The sequence below is a fragment of the Carcharodon carcharias genome, chromosome 2, assembly GCF_017639515.1.
Source record: "Carcharodon carcharias isolate sCarCar2 chromosome 2, sCarCar2.pri, whole genome shotgun sequence".
In the NCBI taxonomy this organism is placed as follows: Eukaryota; Metazoa; Chordata; class Chondrichthyes; order Lamniformes; family Lamnidae; genus Carcharodon; species Carcharodon carcharias.
In genome coordinates this window covers 186,643,183-186,649,182 of record NC_054468.1, presented here as the reverse complement: position 1 = coordinate 186,649,182, position 6,000 = coordinate 186,643,183, and the positions used below count along the sequence as shown (strand labels likewise).

Sequence of the window (6,000 nt, the reverse complement as noted above, 5' to 3'; positions counted from 1 at the left end):
AGGACAGCTTCCCACCGATTCCTCTACGATATTGCGTGAAAAATTTAATCATGTCAATGCTTGGTTAATCTGATGCAGTACAGCTTTAAATCGACGTTGGCTGGGTGTGTTTTCGTTGTGTGACCATTAAGAAGCAACGACATCTCAGCCCTTCATCAGCTCACATTCTTCACATTCCACATTTCTGATGTCACGAGGCGCAGATTTTTTTTCAAACCCACAAACTCTGAACATGTTATTTCATCGAAAATAGTCTCGGCTACAACGGGGAGCGACTGGGAAAAGAAGAGAAAAATACAACTCGGCGATCACAAGGCTGTCGGACCGCTGGCAGCTGCTGGACCCGGGCAGTAGAGTTCAGAACAACAAACAAACAAGAAAGGCGGGGGCGGGGGCGGGGGCGGGGGGGAGAGAAGAAAGTTTCACGAAACAAAAGTAGTTCTTGAGCGGATGAGGTAAGGCTCTCCGTGCAACTTCAAACACTTCTGGTGAGCAGACGAATCCCGAGCTCCTTTAGACAAGCAGATCCTTTATCCAGAACCGGATTACTGTGCCAATCTCCACTTGTGGAAACTTTTAAGGAAAAAAAACACATTTGAAAAGTTTGAAGGGGAGCGCGCTGTTTGTGGTTTTAATGGACTAACCAGACACAATAAAGACATGTAAACAGGTAAGGGGACACGAGATTCTTTGCTCCAAGAACTTGTCTGTCTGATTGAATGTGGTGGAGGGGGAGATAGATACACCAAACGGAGAAAAGTAACCCATTACTTGATCCAAGATTTCCACTCGTCCTTGAATGGTTTGAAAGAGCAAGTCAGACATGCCTATTAAAGGGAGGCTGTCTGCTTCATTCTGCGGTTCAACTGCCAGCACTCCTTGCAGCAACCCCCCCCCCCCCCCGCCTTGTTTCTCTTTCTTTCAGCCTTCCTAGAAGGAGGGAGGAGAAAGTAGGGGAGAGGGGTTTCAAGCCTAGATACCACAGCCTTTTCTTTTAACATATTTATATTCAACTTTCCAAAATGCCAAGACTGTAATCTGTGGCCCGCATGCAGAAAAAAACGAAATTCAGCCTGTGCTTTGTTGCAGGCAGCATATTTAAAGAGACTGTCTCGCGTTTGGATGGTCAATCTAGCTAATGGAATAAATGTGAAAATGCTGTTCTCTGAAACGCCACTTTTAAAAGTTGCTTTACTAGAAAGGTTTTTTTGAAGATGTTACCAAGCTGTTTTTTTTATTTTAAAGTAAACTCAGAGATAAAGATGATGACTGTGTGCAGGACACAGGGCGCAATGATTACCTAATTACAAGGAATTGTTCCAGACGAAGGGTTCGGATGATATCCCAAACCATGAAAGCAAAATCTGAAATAGACATATGGTTTTGGAATCTATCTCCTAAATTCAGAGATTGGATTGTTTCATAAATCGATAGCTTTTTGTTTAAAGTCGGTTTCTGTGCCTTTGCAATGTTTTTTTGATGCAAATATTGGAAACAAAGGGTGGTACTGACTTTAAGCTAGCACTTAGAGTGAATGCATCTCGTCATAGAGTTTGCAGTTTTACAAGGTAATTTTAACACTTTATACAAATATTGCAGCAAATTTTAAACAGGTTTTATGTATGAAAGTTTGGAATGTGACTTCTAGTGATAATTTCACATTTTTCATTCAATAGCTATAACTTTACATTTATTTAACATGCCTCTTTCACAGATTAAAATATAAAAAGTGCGACATTCATCACATTCAGCCATGATAGTATAAGCAATCTGATCTGAATTCCCACTTGTCCCCTGATCCACTTTATGTAGTTATCAACTGTAATGGACTTGCAATTTGAAACATATGACCTGTGGGTATGCTTGAGTTCAAATTCAGGGGAAATTTGTGATGTAAACACCAGACTAAATTAACCTTGGGTTAATGCTGTCACATTTTCAAAGGAAGTCCTGTGGCTCAAGAAATCTTTGACTTGCAAGATGTTAATTCTTTTATTGTGAAAAATAATTGGAGTTTGGACTGGAACAATAAGATCAAGGATGATTGCCAATCTGATTATTATTTGTATATTGGAATTGTATTTCTTAGTGTTTTTGATAACTTTGCACTACAGGTTTACTCAAAGAAGCAATCAGGTTATGTTTGTTCAACTGTTGGATGATCTTATGTTTTGATAGTTTTGTTTCACATTCACTGTTCAAAACCACAACACAATGTCTTTAGCTTTTGGCTTTCTTGTAAAATCTAAGGGATCCAAAACATAGTTGGCTACATTATAACAGTGACTACACTTTAAAAGTACTTCATTGGTTATAAAGCACTTTGAGGTGTCTGGTTGTGAAAAGCACAATATAATTGTAAGTCTTTCTTCAAATTTGTGCTTTTAAAAAAATAAAAGTTCAATGTAATTCTTTTTTAAACTAACTTATGGGGATATATGGATAGGTTTCCCCTTTTCAGATTTTCATTTAAAATTATTTTCACTTACTTAACCTCATGCCTGCAACTTGTTCCTAGGCCATCACTAATTCAGCCACCAATAGGTATTAGAAACCACCCAGATATGAGTCTCCACTCAGGTTCTCTATGTCTCCTAGTGGAGGCTATAACTTCTAGTCTGCACCTGCCTGGTTAATGCATATCAGACTTGGAACCTAGAACTTGGATGTCAGCATTTGTTCAGTGGTGACACTCCTGCCTCTGCATTGGATGATCGCGAGTTCATGCCCTATTTCAGAGACTTGAACACAATTTGGCTAACACTGGGACACTACCTTCCAAATCCACAACCTCCACCACCTAGAAGAACAAGAGCAGCAGACTCATGCGAACACACCACCTGCAAGTTCTCCTTCAAGTCACACTATTCTGCCTTGAAACTATATCGCTGTTCCTTTGTCATTGCTGGGTCAAAATCCTGGAACCCCTTCTCTGTGGGCATACTAACAACCTATGGGCTTTAGTGGTTTAACAAGGCAACTTACTCACCACCACCTTCTCAAGGGCAATTAGGGATGGGTAATAAATGCTGACCTTGTCAGTGACACCCACATTCTAAGAACGCAAGTTTTTTTTTAAAAAAAAAGTATTATCAGATGTGTTGTCCTTCCGATGAGATATCGGACTGCTTCATTTACCCTGTCTAGCAGATGTAAAAGATCCCATGGCACTAGTCAAAGAAAACCATGTGTGCAAACCAGCTGCTGCATTTCCTAAATTATATTGATTACACTTTAAAGGTACATAATTGGCAGTACAGCATATTGGGAGTCCTGAGGTCATGAAAGGTATGATACAGATGCACATTTTTGATCATGGGTTCAGGTGATGTTAGCTAGCCCACATTACTGAATCCTAGATGCTCTGATAAGGCATTAGTGGGCTTTCTTTGTAAATCATTGCAGTCCTGGTGAAAATGGTGCTCCTACAATGAACCCAGGTTTTTCCAAGATCTGTGCACAATCATAATTTGAATCTTATTTATTTAAGTGTGATCTATATTTAGAACAAGAGTGAAAACTGTTTTGGGATCCATTTGCACTTCAAGAAGATTTATAATTTCAGTGCAAAAATTCCAAACACACATTGACATCCAGTTTGTTCTGTGTACTTCAGGTGTAATGGACCCCCAGCTACAGCTGAAGAAAGAAAGAAAACTTGTATTTATATAACACCTTTCATGACCTTAAGTAATCCCAAGGCACTTTATTGCGAACAAAGCATTTTTGAAGTGCAGTCATATTTGGAGTGTAGGAAACCAGACAAGCAATTTGTACCCAGCAAGTTTCCACAAGCAGTAATGTGAAAATGACCAGTAAAAATGTCAATAGAAACGAGCCAGCATTGCAAATGAATTCCTCATCCCTCCTAACCCTGTAACCTCCAACACCTCAATCCTCTGAGATATCTGCACCACTCAAATTCTGGCCTCTTGAGTTTTCCTGATTTAATTGGTCCAACATTAGTAGCCATGCCTTCAGCTGAAAAGCCCTAAACTTTGGAATTTTGTTGCTCTATGTCTCTTCTTTCAGACGCTCTTTAAAACCTACCTCTCTGACCAAGTTTTTGGTCATCTGTTCCAATATCCTTTCGTGCTTTGTTAAATTTTGTTTTATAATGCTCCTATGAAGAGCCTTGAGACATTTTATTATCTTAAAGGTAATGTATAACGACAAGTTGTTGAATTTTAAAAAGTTTTTGGCCTAAGTTTAGCTTTATATTTCCAATATTTTTATTTCCACTGCTTGAAAGGAAATGCTGTTGGTGTAGATTCATTGTTGGGGAAAGAAAGCTGCATAATTGTAATGTCTAGGTGTAGGAGGCTACCAACTTTCCTAAATTAAGCGTCTAAATGTTTGATGAGTAATCTTTAGACTTTGCAACCTGCTGATTTTTGTAATAAGGTCAATAAGAGTATTCTGATGAAAATTTTAGTGCAGAATGGTATTGTAGACTTTGCCTTTCTTTTGAAGGAAGTGATTGCTTTGCAAATTGGATTTTCAGGTGATTGTGTCAGTAAAGTTAATGTAGATTGCAGTGTTTAACTTGGCTGTCCTGTGAAATTGTGCAGATCCTGCCATGGTTTAAGAGTGTTCTCAAACTGTAAATGGGCCTTTTCCAAGGGAGTGAATGGCACAGAAGCCAGAAGACAGTAACTTGCACTGAAGCACAGAGAGGAAGATGATCTTTTTTGCCCCCTCTCTTTCCTACCATTCTTGGGATTTTGTATGTGATCAATGGGCACCTTTTACACAGACTTGGCATGCTTGTCTGTTCAGGGTCAAATTTTCTGTGCATGTTGGTTTAATTGCTCAGAGCCTACATCTAATTGTGTATTCTGAAATTTATTTGTTTTCCTGGGGATAGATTTGACTATGTTGACAAACATTTTTTAGCAACATTTTTTTTTAAGTCTTCGATTGGTAAGTTAAAACCAATGTTTATCATAACACTTTTTTTCTGCTGTTTTTAGTTGCAAGAAAATAAATCCCATGTTTTCCCATTGGAATTGTTTTTGATTCCAATTCGGTGCTTTCACAATGTCATAACAAATACAATGCATAATTATTACCTGTATTAAAATGAACTTTAATATATTAATTGCAAAAACAAATGTTAGAGATTTACTGTATTAAATTGAGTATGCAAAATAGCATCTTTTACAATTTGGAATTACACTCAGGCACAATGTATGTAGAAAAGAATGGAAATATATCTTAACCATGTAAACTAATAGAGTAGGCAAACCATGTAAGTACTAAATTGGGAGCCAGTTGAAACTTACTTTTTAAAATGGCTGCAGCAAAAATGGATTTGGATGTGAATTATAAAACTTACAGTATTCATTCTCAAATATTAGTGAGACTTTTTAAGCAAGAGGTACTAGTGGGAGTTTCAGTTGTAGGGTTTACTTTCTTTACTTGCTTCTGCCAGTGATATTACCAGGTTGCTAATTCAATCACCTGATCCATTGGTCTCTCAAAAACCCATGCACAACTCCAGATAGCAAACCCATCACATCGCAAGAGAAATGGTCAAAGAATGCTCCTGACACCGACCACTGGTCTCCTATAATTACCAAAGGCACCACACTCATCCTGTTGGTAGCCTCTGCAGTGTTGATCTCAGCATATTGCTGATCTGAAATTAATACAGCGCCTGCTTGTTTTAACAGGTACAGTAACCAGCTGATGCTACATTCAGCATTGCTTTGTTTACCAGCACAAGGATGCCTTTAACAAGACAGGTTCTTAATTGATTTTTAAGTTGGAACTCCTGCACTGTTGATCTTTTAGGAGTTAGCCTGTGCTGGCTTTAGTACTCTTCCCTGTACCTAAAGGTTGACATTGAGGTAACTTTTTTTTATTGTTCTATCTGGGAACGCTGGCGGGTCTGGTAACTGCAGTTATGTGTATTTTTGGGGGAGCTTTGAATCAGCGATATCACTTGATATTTAAGCTGTTTTATTGTAAGCTCAAGAATAGAATGGAGGCTAGTGC

At 38.4% G+C, this 6,000-nt stretch overlaps 1 protein-coding gene across 1 annotated transcript in view; it reads left to right on the top strand.

Moving 5' to 3' along the window:
• Window positions 1–412: 412 nt before the first annotated feature.
• The window catches only part of LOC121291504 (tyrosine-protein phosphatase non-receptor type 14-like), a 277,947-nt gene continuing 272,359 nt past the window's right edge, over window positions 413–6,000 (top strand). The window contains exon 1 of the mRNA XM_041212793.1: window positions 413–670. The gene's annotated coding sequence lies outside the window, so the exon portion shown is untranslated. The remainder of the gene's footprint in view (window positions 671–6,000) is intronic.